General features: G+C 55.5%; 1 protein-coding gene across 8 annotated transcripts in view; it reads left to right on the forward strand.

Moving 5' to 3' along the window:
* FLNA (filamin A) overlaps nucleotides 1-14384 on the forward strand; it is a 539816-nt gene that overhangs the window by 157777 nt on the left and 367655 nt on the right. For 4 of the 8 annotated variants that reach the window (XM_078664610.1, XM_078664613.1, XM_078664612.1 and 1 more), the window contains exon 1: nucleotides 7489-7626. The exons of 1 other annotated variant lie outside the window; for it this stretch is intronic. The gene's annotated coding sequence lies outside the window, so the exon portion shown is untranslated. Of the gene's footprint in view, nucleotides 1-7443; nucleotides 7627-14384 lie in introns of those variants that run through there. 3 more of the 8 variants (XM_078664615.1, XM_078664617.1, XM_078664618.1) reach the window with 1 other exon arrangement.

A 14384-nucleotide genomic window follows, 5' to 3' on the forward strand; every position in this document is an offset into this window, starting at 1 on the left:
AGATGTTACCCTCCAGTACGTCCACAGGGCGATGGTAAACCTGCACCCCCAAGTATCTAAAGCAAGCCGACTCCCATCTGATCTCCCTGTGTATGGCCGGCTGAGGGTTATCTCTGCGGACCGGAAACAAGAAGGTCTTAGTCCAATTCACCCGGAGTCCCGATATCTCCCCAAAGGTCGTAAGCACTGATTCCGCTCCAGTCAGGGCCGCTCCAGCGTCCTCGAGAAAAAGCAGCAGGTCATCAGCATACAGGGAGATATATTGATGGCCCGTCGGAGATTGTAACCCCCTGTAGTGGGCTCCCGTACGTATCGAGATAGCCAGCGGCTCCACCGCAAGGGCAAATAGCAATGGGGATAGCGAACAGCCCTGTCGTGTTCCCCATTCTACTGGATATTGTTGGGATATCAGCGGGCCCGATTTCACCCTAGCCACCGCCGAGGTGTAAAATACCGTGGTCCATTTCAGGAATCCTTCCCCTAGACCGAAGCGCTCAAGGACCCTATGGAGATAAATCCATTCTAGGCTGTCGAAGGCTTTCTCCAGGTCAACCGAGAGGATCATAGGATCTGAAGCGTCTGTGTGATCTCCCTCCAACAATCTAAAGAGTCGACGGATGTTCATCGTGGTGTTGCGCTTGGGGATAAAGCCCGCCTGGTCAGCATGAATTAGTGACCCCATGTGTCCCAACAGTCGGGCGGCTAGTATGCTGCTCAAAATCTTATAATCGACCGTGAGCATTGAGAGCGGTCTGTAAGATGCAGGGTCCGATCCCTCCCGGTCTGGTTTAAGGAGAGGTATCATCAGGGCCTCTCTCATCGAACCCGGTAGGTGTCCTACAGATTTCGCCTCATTATAAACTCTTAGGAGTTTGGGGGCTAATATATCCACGTACGTGGAATGAAACTCCACAGGTAGGCCGTCCAGGCCCGGTGTTTTATTACGTGCCATTTTCTTAATCGCACATCTTATCTCACCCAGTTCCACATCTCGTCCTAGATCTTTCGCCTGTTCCGAATCCAGGGTGGGAATCGGCAGGTCTCTCAGGAAAGAGTCCGTCGGGGAAATGTCCGGCGGTAGTCGACTACGATACAATGTCCTGTAATAACTCCAGAAGCATTTGAGGATCTCGGGTTGTGTGTAAACTTCCCCATTCCCATCAGTCCTCATCGCCACAATGGGCGAGGTACGTCTCGTGGGGTTAGCAAGCCAAGCCAGTAGTGCACTCGACTTGTCACCCTCCGCTAGCGATCTGGTCAAGTACAGCTTGTGGTCATAGCTGCGCAATCATTCAACCTCTACTGCTACCGCCTCTTTTGCCGCTAGGACCTGCTGTTGGAGTTCTGGACGGCCAGGACGGGCGACCTCCAAGTCTCGGAGGCCTCTGTCAGCTCTGGCCAAGTCTTCCAGAAGCACGCGGCGTACTCCAACCTTTTGCGTTACACAATAGCCTCTTACCACTACCTTAAAGGCGTCCCATTCCGTAGCCCTCTCCGCAGTCGTGCCCTCGTTTATCGCGAAGTATCCCGAGATCTTGTCCTCCAGGTCCCTGCGAAACACCTGGTCTTCTAGCAGCTCGGGCCTCAGTTTCCAGGTAGGCACACAAGGGGCACATCGAAGCCAACACAGGGTGATCAACAATGGGTTGTGGTCGGAATTTGTTCTCGCCAGATATTCCGATCGCACAGCCGAGGAAGCTACCTCAACCGATCCCAATAAACCGTCCAGTCGCACATGCAACTCGTGCATGCCCGAAAAGTGGGAGTAATCTCGAGCATGTGGGTGGTGCGCTCGCCAAATGTCCGACAGTCCCCATTTCGCCTGCCAGTTTAACCTACCTTTAGCAACCCGAGTCGCCGGGGAGTCTGGGAGGGGTGGATGAGATCTGTCTAAGTCCACATCTAGCACCGCATTAAAGTCACCCCCTATCAGGATGGGCCCCAAGAGGTACCGGGCCAGAGAGCCCGACAGCACATTTAGAAAGGCGAGCTGGTCTGTGTTTGGCGCGTAAATGCAGCAAATATTCAACTCCTTTCCCCCTAATTTCCCTGCCAATGCGACGTATCTCCCCTCTGGACATACAGTGTGGCTATCAACCTGCAGAGGTAACCCCGCCTTTATCCAAATGAGCGCTCCTCTCGCATAAGCTGAGTAGGTAGTGCAGAATACCTGCCCACGCCATCTACGCTGCAGCGCGAGACCCTCAGTTTTGTTGAGATGTGTTTCTTGTAGCAGCGCGATCTGTACTCCCCTACGCACTAGGTAAGCGTGGACCTTGTGTCGTCTAGTCATGGTGTGCAGACCCCTTACATTCCAGGTGACACATTTCAGGTTCGACAAGTCAGCCATAGTCCCATGTCTCGTCCACCCGCCATACTGAGCACACTACAGCCATAAAGAAGTACCCAACGAAATCTACAACGATGACGAGTCCCCCCCCCGAACAACAATAAATCAACTTGCAAGCATGAACTCCCTTCCATCCCCCCCAGAACCGGTACCAAATAGTGCCATCCAGTCCCCATCCAAACGAATTTCTCCCTAACCTCCCTCCCTACTAACCTAACGGTGGCCACCGTAGGTATGCCTTAAGGGCAATGCGGGGGCCTAGCGTCGACCCGGAGTCCCGCTGCTAGCCCCATCACGGCCGAGCTCGAAAGCATCAGGGCTCGTAAGAAGAATTCCTGCAACCCCTCCCATTGTCAGCAAGTAATTAATTCTTCCTCATAAGTCCCACTAGCCACATGTGCCCGTCCCCTCCCTTAGCCACCCAACCAGAACCGGCTCACCCTCAGGCATCATTGTTCGTCCAGCAGACCTTCTGCCGTCTCAGGGGTGACCTCCGGGAACTTCACACTGTCCGATTCAGATCCCTCGGTGTCCGAGCGGCCCCCGCTCTCTCCGGGCTCCGAAAGCCCAGCTCCATGGTCGTCCCGAGGGCCAGATATAGTAGAGACCATCTCCAGCGCTCCCCGCCGCTCCGCCTCAGCCTCCACTGTGGAAGGGCGGGCTGTCCTGCCCCTTCGGTGTCTGAACCTCTTGGGTTTCCTCTGTACCATGTCCTCCATCGTGGGATGAGAGCAAGTTCCGAAGCCGTCCTTGCCCGCCCTGTACAATTCAAGCCAACTACACACCTCGTCCGGGGTCTCAAAGAACTTGGTGGAGTCGTCCACAATGATACGGAGTCGCGCCGGAAATAGTAGGGAGTACTGGATGCCCTCAGCGCGTAGCTCCCGCTTGACGGCCAGGAAGGAGGAGCGACGCCTCTGCGTCTCGTAGGTATAGTCCGGGAAAATGTTCACTCGGCTGTTGTCCACCAGATAAGGACCCTTCTGTCTGGCAGCCTGCAATATGAGGTCTCTGTCGCGAAAATGGAGCAGCCTTGCCACCACTGGACGCGGCGGGTGGCCCTGTTGTGGCGGCCTAGCCGGCACTCTGTGCGCCCGTTCCAACGTGTAGAAGGGGGACAACCCCTCCTGTGCCACGGCCGTCCGTAGCCAACTTTCAAGGTACGTCACCATGTCTCCCCCTTCAATTTTTTCCGGAAGGCCAACTATCCGAATGTTATTTCTCCTGTTGCACCCTTCCGCATCCTCTGCCCGCTTCTCCAGCACTTCTATCCGGGATAGAGCATCTTTCATCGTGGCGTCCAAAGCTTTTTGCGCTGGTTCCAGGTGTCGCACCGACCCTTCGACCTCCTTCACTCTGTCGGAGAGCTTGCCATGATCCGCTCGGAGAAGGCCCAAGCCCGTCGCCACCTGAGCAATGTCCTCCCGAAGGGCCGACCTGGTCTCCGTGATGGCCAGTAGGATTTTATCGAGCTGTTCCTGGATAAGGGGGTTCCCTGGCCCCTCCGCATGAAGGCGCTCCTCATTGTCCGGTGGCTCTGCGTCAGACGCGGCCTGGGTACCTCCCTTAGGCCCCCGTGGCTTCCCCATGCTGGGCAGGGTTCACTGTTCAACCGCAGCAGTATCGGGATGGTCTAGCCGGGGCCACCCCCGGTTCGTCGCGGCCTTCAAAATCAACGCCACTCAGGTGTGGGTTTCCCCGTGTCTCCCCGGTACCCCTCAAGTCCAGTAGGGCCCCAAGTGTCGACCAGGCCAGCCGTCCGAGCGCGGGCCAGCCCGGGGTCCAAGATGGCGGGCAGAGGGTCCCCGCACCAATTAATCTCCGTGCAAGGGTGTGCTCTCAGGCTCCGCAGTAGTGGTGGCACCGCCCCAGCTGAACGTGGTGAAAGTTACGAGGGCAACAGGACCCCACCTTGCCTTGGGTCTGCCCTCCACCACCCGGCTCACCCGAGAGTCCCCACAGCCAAGCGGCGACTGAGCCGGCTCGCAGATCTCGGTAGTGCTGGAGCGGCGGGCCCCTCTTCCGGGAGCCCCTCCTCAGAGGTCGTGTCGTCTGCCTCCCTCTCTCTAATAAGTCCACCCGTGCAACGGAGGGACGTAGTGCAGGGTACTCCGCCGCCACCTCCGGTGCCCTCCTAGGCGCTCTCCACTCCCGTCACACGGCGCCGGTCCCCGCAGTACAATCACGGGGGGGGGGGGGTCCCGCACCCTCCGTGCAGTACGCTCACCTCCAGTCCGGGCGTCAGGGTCCCCGCCGCGGTCCCCGCCTCAATGTCCGGGCGGCCGCGAGCAGGCTCCTCCGCCCCTCCCCCACTCCGGTCCGACCAGCGTCTTCTGGTCACCGGTCGGCGGCGGCGGCCCCCTCGAGGGTCAGCAGGGGCTAAGTTGCTGGGGTCTGCCCCAACAGGGGACGAATCACCCGGTTCTCCGGGGGCCTCGAGTCGTCCGCCTCTCCCGGATCCCGGTTCCTCTCAGCTCCGGGGCAGTAGTGAAGGAGCAGGCGCCATCTTGGGTCCTCCCTCGGGGCCTCGCGTCTCCGCCGGTTTCCTCAGCTCCGAGGCCGGCTCCGGCCTCGGCTTGCAGGAGGGGGAGCCCAGGGCATCGGGCAACCAATTTCGGGGTGCAGGTGGCCTCAGACCCGTCCGCCAAACAGGATTAATGCGAGCTCGGCCGCAGAGCCGAGACGCTAGGCGACCTCCGCCATCGGCGATCAAGCCACGCCCCCGCAGGGGATGAGTCTTTCCTCACATTGCTGAAACATGTCGACTCAGTCAATCATCCTGACAGTCATTTGTTGAAAGCTGTCTAGTTTTGCAGTGTTTAAGTGCTTAATTTGTAACAAACGTAGTGCCGGGCTCTCGACAGGAGGACACTAGAGCTTGCACCATCTGTTGCCCCTGGCCGTACTGCCAATGACAGCACCAACACACTACTAATCATCACACTCTTAAAAGTGGGATCTTTCGTACTATTACAGGCCCCCAAATCTATAAGAATGGCTTTGGAGGCAAATACGAATAATTGGGAATTGTAATGGAAATAATAAACAGAAGTTGTTGTGCTTGTACCTAAATTGGCAGACAGTTATAAGCCCCGGTGCTGGCAATTAAGTGCCGGTGCTGAGCACCGGAAAGCACCGGCACAAATTAAGCAAGGGTTTTTAGATTTGAGCACTGAGAGACATTAATTAAATCTTTTCTCTCATTGCCCGATTTTAACTCACTTTTTGTAAATATTTTTTCGCACTGCATTCATTTCCCTTCATGGTTAATAGCTGCTCACATCTATAGAACTCGTTGATTATTCATTTTAAATGGCTGTTCCTTTTTCTACTTTTTGTAATGGTTTTTATTAACTATACAATAAAATGTATTCTCTCTCTATAGAACCCGCACCATGTTAAGAACATAGACAACAGTTCTTGATTCCAACAATTGCGAGGTGTGTTGCCTTGTCTATGAAGGGGGCATAGCCCTTAGAGTCACTACAGTGACACTAGGAGGAGACCGAAATGATGATGAAGCATGGCACCACTGGTGACTGATGGGAATCCGTCCCTGTGATTAGGACTTCCAATCGCTTTAGGACACTAATAAGCTTCCCTTTGATAGTAAGGAGATTTTTGCTCTCTCAGATTCTCTCTTGTTTATTTATTTATTTATTTATTCAAAGTTTTATATAGCGCGAACAAGATCCTTACAGATATCAGAGCGCTTCACAATGACAGGGTTGGGGCAGTAGGAGTGAGCAGAGATAATGGAAGCAGAATAATAGTCACTGACATGGTATGATAATAATAACATACATAAAACATATCAATATACAAACAGGTAAACAAGTAATATAAGACGGCACCAGTCATTGATCCCACTACAGAGGTGTTCAGGTACACCTTGGGTGTGTCGATGGCTTATACCAATGACTTAGTGTATAGAGAACACTGAGTGGGGGCATCGGGAGAGTGAATCAGTAACCCAAAGTGTATCAAATATTGGTCGGTATTAAGAGAGTAGCGTAATAATGTCCCCCATCAAGTAGAAGTATAGTGCCAAAGGACCAGGTAAACAGAGATACAGAGCAATGCAGAGTCTCTGATCCAACACCTATAGCGTTCAGGAGATCTTGGCCAGAAGGATTGTTTTCACCTCTTTCTTGAAGAGTGCAGTGGAGGAGATACGCCTGGTTTCAGGAGGGAGCGCATTCCAGATCCTGGGTGCCATTCCTGAGAAGGAGCGCTTGTATGTTTTCTCTTTCCGGAATCTACGAGGTTTCAGGAGTAGATTTTTTGTACTTCTATTGGATCTCGAACCTCCTGATATAGACAACTTTTGGGCGAGGTAGTTGGGTGCATTGTGGTGTACGGCCGCGTGTGTCATAACTGCAATTTTTAGCTGTATTCTAGCTTCAAAAGGCGCCGTGTTTGTCGTGTTTGTTCAGACCCTTGGATAGATATGTTTAGTATATGTATGGGGTGGTCCTATGTCAGTCCGGCCCTATCCCAGGTTTTATCCAGGGGGGGTTGTACAGTAAGATACTGTGAACAAAAATATCGACTGACTTGAATATCATGTCCTAAACATCATTTACAAACCTATTGTCCCATTGGGTGTAGATTTTGTGTTAACTCCAGTCCAGGATGTTCTGGTGCCACAGCCCATGGGTGGGCCATGACATCAGACCCATTGCACCATCTCCCCCCATCCGCCCCTCCCACCCCTGCTTTATTACAAGCAGACACCCCTGGGTTGCAGGAGGTGCTCACCAGATAGGCCTGGCCCCATCTCCAGATGTTGCCTCTCACATCCACCCCCTCTCTGGCATCAGGCTCCCCTGGAGCCATGTTGGTGGGGGGGGGGGGGCTCTGGCGTCCCGCACGCCCCCCGAGATGTTATCAAGGGCTGCCCGTGACATCCTCCGGCCCCCACCTCTGGAAGCAGCACCCCTGCTGCCTGGGGCTCGCTCAGCTTCCAGGCTTCTCAGAAATGCAGGCTGACCTCATCCCAAGCCCGGAGGGGGGCGGGGTTCGCAGCCGGTCCCAGGCTCCCCCCTCTTTGCTTTTTTTTCACTTTGCTATTTTACCAATTAAGGCTTTCTGACTCGGAGCCGGAGCCGGGATCAGGGTGTCATCGGGCGGACTGGGGCGCGGGCAGGCATTCCCTTACGGTGCGGCGGGGACGGAGGAGCTGGTGAGAGCAGCGGAGGAGAGGCAGGGACCGAGCAGCGCCGGAGCAGCAGCAGAGCCTGTCCAGCCCAGCCCAGGGAGCTAGGAAGCGAGAGGTAAGCGCAGCCGCAGTGCCTAGAAGCCTCTCCCTGCTCAGGGCACTAGGAACAGCGGGCACAGCAGCAGCACAGCCTGCCCAGCCCAGCCGAGGGAGCTAGGAAGCGAGAGGTAAGCGCAGCCGCAGCGCCTAGAAGCCTCTCCCCGCTCAGGGCACTGGGAAACGTGGGGACAGTAGCGAAGCCAGGCGCGCACCCCAGCGCCTTGAAGCCTGTCCCGCACAGGGCACTAGCAGCGGGCACAGCAGCGCAGCATAACAGCGTGCCCACCCCCTGCAAGGGAACTAGGAACTAGGAAGCGATAGGTAAGCGGAGCCGCAGCGCCTTGAAGCCTCTCCCCGCTCAGGGCACTAGGAACCGCGGGGACAGAGCAGCACAGTGTGCCCATCCCCTGCAAGGGAAGTAGGAAGGGAGAGGAAAGCGGAGCCAGCCCTCATCGCCCCCCCCCCCCCCCCAGCACAGGACACCAGGAAACACGGGGCATGTTCAGCTGTTGGGGGCACCAGGAGGCAGGGGTATATGTCCGCCTCTCAGGGCACCCTGAGGCTCGGACCTATGTTTCCGAGGGCGCCCGGAGCCAAGGGTCCACGTTTCAGACTCTGGGGGCGCCCGGAGCCAAGGGTGCACGTTCACTCCCTGGTGGCACTAGGGGGCAGGGGTGCACATTCACTGCCTGTGGTACCAGGGGGCAGATATGCACCTTCACTGCCTGGTGGCACCTGGGGCAAAGGTGTGCACATTCACTCTCTGATGGCACCAGGGGCAAAGGTGTGCACATTCACTCTCTGGTGGCACCTGGGGCAAAGGTGTGCACATTCACTCTCTGATGGCACCAGGGGGCAGGGGTGCACATTCACTCTCTGGTGGCACCTGGGGCAAAGGTGTGCACATTCACTCTCTGGTGGCACCTGGGGCAAAGGTGTGCACATTCACTCTCTGGTGGCACCTGGGGCAAAGGTGTGGCACCTGGGGCAAAGGTGTGCACATTCACTCTCTGGTGGCACCTGGGGCAAAGGTGTGCACATTCGCTCTCTGGTGGCACCAGGGGGCACGGATGCACATTTTCTCCCTGGTGGCACCAGGGGGCAGGGATGACTTCTTCGGCCGTCTGTGGAGAGATGGCAGTATTAGGAGCCTGGGTGCCAGCCTCTCTGAGAACCAGGATGCGTATCCAGCTTCTGTTGGCTCCAGGGTTCTTTTATTTGTTTATTTTATTTAGTGCATTTTTATAAAGCGCGGACATTAACCGAAGGTGTCAGAGCGCTGTACAGTAGAGCTAGTTACGTTACAAGGGAAAAGTGGTACAAAATAGAACAGTCGAGGGCCATGCCCATCCGCTGCTGGCATCAGGGAAGCTTGTTTCGGTCTGAGGGCACCGGGTGCCAGGGGTGCTTGTTTCAGTCTAAGGGCACCGGGTGCCAGGGGTGCTTGTTTCAGTCTGAGGGCACCGGGTGCCAGGGGTGCTTGTTTCAGTCTGAGGGCACCGGGTGCCAGGGGTGCTTGTTTCAGTCTGAGGGCACCGGGTGCCAGGGGTGCTTGTTTCAGTCTAAGGGCACCGGGTGCCTGGGGTGCTTGTTTCAGTCTGAGGGCACCGGGTGCCAGGGGTGCTTGTTTCAGTCTGAGGGCACCGGGTGCCAGGGGTGCTTGTTTCAGTCTGAGGGCACCGGGTGCCAGGGGTGCTTGTTTCAGTCTGAGGGCACCGGGTGCCAGGGGTGCTTGTTTCCGCTTGTGAGGGGCACCAGAGGTCGTAGGCGCGTGGTTCCGCCTCTGGGGCCACCTGGGCAGCCAGGTGTGTATGCCCCAGAGGCATGGCAGTCGTGGGTTGCAGCACATGTTTCAGCTTGTGAGGGCGGCAGGGGCAGCACGTGGGGCACCAGGGGCCTCAGCCATAGGTCAGACCAGGGGCGCATGTGATCACCCCAGACCTGCCTTCCGCATGTGCACGCGTCCACATGTAAGTGGCACTTGTGAACAGCGTCGCCTGTCAACGGCAGCATCCTCTCGAGGTCACACGTGCCCTGTCTGCACGTGTGTGTGTAACACTAACGCGCCACCACTCACCTACCTATGGAGCGACCCGCGGGGGCGCGCACGAAGGCGCACACACGTCTCTGCATGTGTGTCCCTGTCGGTTGTCAGCTCGGACTCTCGGGGGGTGTACAAGATCCGCCCCCTCACCCCAGGGAGCCTGAGCAGAGATTGGGGCGACTCTGGGTTCAGAGTGGGGGGCGGGGGCTGATTCTGTTAGGGATGGGCAGGGCTCGGGCATCTGGCCGGAGTGCCAACGCCCGGCTGGCCCCTGCGGGTTTCTTCTTTGTTCTTTCGAGATTTCTAAGCAGGGTTCGATTTATTGTGCAAAACACACAACACCAACAACACGCAACATACGGGGACGAGTTGTGAGCAGCAGCTGAAACAGGCACAGCCAGGGAGGGGCCACCGGGCCCCGGGTGTGGCATGCGCCGTCCTTGGGGCCTCCCTCGCCCTGCCATGGTGTCGGGCTGGGGGGCGTGTGACCCCGCTGCCCCCGGGCGTGAGGGGATTTGTCGAGCGTGCTGTTCTGTTCTTTGGGATGCTTCCAGGCGCGCTTCCCATGTTCTCTGCCCTGCCCCGGGCTGCTGTTTACCTTGGCACCGCCAGCGGGTGCCTTCATTTTTCCCATGTCAGCTGGACGACCTCGCTCTGCCCCCTTTTAAATCCGAACGAAGGAGAGTGAGCTTTAGTTGGGGGGGGGGGGGGGGGGGGAGTGTTTGCTTCTAGCTTAAAAGATCCCAAACAACAACCAGCCTGGCGTGCGTTCAATTCGGAGGAAATGTTGTACGTGTTCATACAAGCTACAGAAAGGGACACATATGTGTTCATACAAGACAGAGGAAGGGATAATACACGTGTTCATACAAACCACAGTAAGGGACAAGGCAGAGAGGGGGTATCTATGAGTTCACACAAGCCAGAGGAAGGGATGCCAGGGTTCATACAAGCCAGAGGAAGGGATGCGAGGGTTCATACAAGCCAGAGGAAGGGATGCGAGGGTTCATACAAGACAGAGGAAGGGATGCGAGGGTTCATACAAGACAGAGGAAGGGATGCCAGGGTTCATACAAGACAGAGGAAGGGATGCGAGGGTTCATACAAGCCAGAGGAAGGGATGCCAGGGTTCATACAAGACAGAGGAAGGGATGCGAGGGTTCATACAAGACAGAGGAAGGGATGCCAGGGTTCATACAAGACAGAGGAAGGGATGCGAGGGTTCATACAAGCCAGAGGAAGGGATGCGAGGGTTCATACAAGACAGAGGAAGGGATGCCAGGGTTCATACAAGACAGAGGAAGGGATGCCAGGGTTCATACAAGCCAGAGGAAGGGATGCGAGGGTTCATACAAGACAGAGGAAGGGATGCGAGGGTTCATACAAGACAGAGGAAGGGATGCCAGGGTTCATACAAGCCAGAGGAAGGGATGCGAGGGTTCATACAAGACAGAGGAAGGGATGCCAGGGTTCATACAAGACAGAGGAAGGGATGCGAGGGTTCATACAAGACAGAGGAAGGGATACACGTGTTCATACAAACCCCAGTAAGGGACAAGGCAGAGAGGAGGTATCTATGAGTTCACACAAGCCAGAGGAAGGGATGCCAGGGTTCATACAAGCCAGAGGAAGGGATGCCAGGGTTCATACAAGCCAGAGGAAGGGATGCGAGGGTTCATACAAGACAGAGGAAGGGATGCGAGGGTTCATACAAGACAGAGGAAGGGATGCCAGGGTTCATACAAGACAGAGGAAGGGATGCCAGGGTTCATACAAGCCAGAGGAAGGGATGCGAGGGTTCATACAAGACAGAGGAAGGGATACACGTGTTCATACAAACCCCAGTAAGGGACAAGGCAGAGAGGGGGTATCTATGAGTTCACACAAGCCAGAGGAAGGGATGCCAGGGTTCATACAAGACAGAGGAAGGGATGCCAGGGTTCATACAAGCCAGAGGAAGGGATGCGAGGGTTCATACAAGACAGAGGAAGGGATGCCAGGGTTCATACAAGACAGAGGAAGGGATGCCAGGGTTCACACAAGCCAGAGGAAGGGATGCCAGGGTTCATACAAGCCAGAGGAAGGGATGCGAGGGTTCATTCAAGACAGAGGAAGGGATGCCAGGGTTCATACAAGACAGAGGAAGGGATGCCAGGGTTCATACAAGACAGAGGAAGGGATGCGAGGGTTCATACAAGACAGAGGAAGGGATGCCAGGGTTCATACAAGACAGAGGAAGGGATGCGAGGGTTCATACAAGCCAGAGGAAGGGATGCAAGGGTTCATACAAGACAGAGGAAGGGATGCGAGGGTTCATACAAGCCAGAGGAAGGGATGCGAGGGTTCATACAAGCCAGAGGAAGGGATGCGAGGGTTCATACAAGACAGAGGAAGGGATGCGAGGGTTCATACAAGACAGAGGAAGGGATGCCAGGGTTCATACAAGCCAGAGGAAGGGATGCGAGGGTTCATACAAGACAGAGGAAGGGATGCCAGGGTTCATACAAGCCAGAGGAAGGGATGCGAGGGTTCATACAAGCCAGAGGAAGGGATGCGAGGGTTCATACAAGCCAGAGGAAGGGATGCGAGGGTTCATACAAGACAGAGGAAGGGATGCCAGGGTTCATACAAGACAGAGGAAGGGGTGCGAGGGTTCATACAAGACAGAGGAAGGGATGCGAGGGTTCATACAAGACAGAGGAAGGGATGCGAGGGTTCATACAAGACAGAGGAAGGGATGCGAGGGTTCATACAAGCCAGAGGAAGGGATGCCAGGGTTCATACAAGACAGAGGAAGGGATGCGAGGGTTCATACAAGACAGAGGAAGGGATGCGAGGGTTCATACAAGACAGAGGAAGGGATGCGAGGGTTCATACAAGACAGAGGAAGGGATGCGAGGGTTCATACAAGACAGAGGAAGGGATGCCAGGGTTCATACAAGCCAGAGGAAGGGATGCGAGGGTTCATACAAGACAGAGGAAGGGATGCCAGGGTTCATACAAGACAGAGGAAGGGATGCGAGGGTTCATACAAGACAGAGGAAGGGATGCGAGGGTTCATACAAGACAGAGGAAGGGATGCGAGGGTTCATACAAGACAGAGGAAGGGATGCCAGGGTTCATACAAGACAGAGGAAGGGATGCCAGGGTTCATACAAGACAGAGGAAGGGATGCCAGGGTTCATACAAGACAGAGGAAGGGATGCCAGGGTTCATACAAGACAGAGGAAGGGATGCCAGGGTTCATACAAGATAGAGGAAGGGATGCGAGGGTTCATACAAGACAGTGGAAGGGATGCGAGGGTTCATACAAGACAGAGGAAGGGATGCCAGGGTTCATACAAGACAGAGGAAGGGATGCGAGGGTTCATACAAGACAGAGGAAGGGATGCCAGGGTTCATACAAGACAGAGGAAGGGATGCGAGGGTTCATACAAGACAGAGGAAGGGATGCGAGGGTTCATACAAGACAGAGGAAGGGATGCCAGGGTTCATACAAGACGGAGGAAGGGATGCGAGGGTTCATACAAGACAGAGGAAGGGATGCCAGGGTTCATACAAGACAGAGGAAGGGATGCCAGGGTTCATACAAGACAGAGGAAGGGATACACGTGTTCATACAAACCCCAGTAAGGGACAAGGCAGAGAGGGGGTATCTATGAGTTCACACAAGCCAGAGGAAGGGATGCCAGGGTTCATACAAGCCAGAGGAAGGGATGCGAGGGTTCATACAAGACAGAGGAAGGGATGCGAGGGTTCATACAAGACAGAGGAAGGGATGCGAGGGTTCATACAAGCCAGAGGAAGGGATGCGAGGGTTCATACAAGCCAGAGGAAGGGATGCGAGGGTTCATACAAGCCAGAGGAAGGGATGCCAGGGTTCATACAAGACAGAGGAAGGGATGCGAGGGTTCATACAAGACAGAGGAAGGGATGCGAGGGTTCATACAAGCCAGAGGAAGGGATGCGAGGGTTCATACAAGACAGAGGAAGGGATGCGAGGGTTCATACAAGACAGAGGAAGGGATGCCAGGGTTCATACAAGACAGAGGAAGGGATGCGAGGGTTCATACAAGACAGAGGAAGGGATGCGAGGGTTCATACAAGACAGAGGAAGGGATGCGAGGGTTCATACAAGCCAGAGGAAGGGATGCCAGGGTTCATACAAGCCAGAGGAAGGGATGCCAGGGTTCATACAAGACAGAGGAAGGGATGCCAGGGTTCATACAAGCCAGATGAAGGGATGCCAGGGTTCATACAAGCCAGAGGAAGGGATGCGAGGGTTCATACAAGCCAGAGGAAGGGATGCCAGGGTTCATACAAGCCAGAGGAAGGGATGCGAGGGTTCATACAAGCCAGAGGAAGGGATGCCAGGGTTCATACAAGCCAGAGGAAGGGATGCGAGGGTTCATACAAGCCAGAGGAAGCGATGCGAGGGTTCATACAAGACAGAGGAAGGGATGCGAGGGTTCATACAAGCCAGAGGAAGGGATGCCAGGGTTCATACAAGCCAGAGGAAGGGATGCGAGGGTTCATACAAGCCAGAGGAAGGGATGCCAGGGTTCATACAAGACAGAGGAAGGGATGCGAGGGTTCATACAAGCCAGAGGAAGGGATACCAGGGTTCATACAAGACAGAGGAAGGGATGCCAGGGTTCATACAAGACAGAGGAAGGGATGCGAGGGTTCATACAAGACAGAGGAAGGGATGCGAGGGTTCTTACAAGACA

The sequence above is a fragment of the Lissotriton helveticus genome, chromosome 10 (assembly GCF_964261635.1).
Source record: "Lissotriton helveticus chromosome 10, aLisHel1.1, whole genome shotgun sequence".
NCBI classification, from domain to species: domain Eukaryota; kingdom Metazoa; phylum Chordata; class Amphibia; order Caudata; family Salamandridae; genus Lissotriton; species Lissotriton helveticus.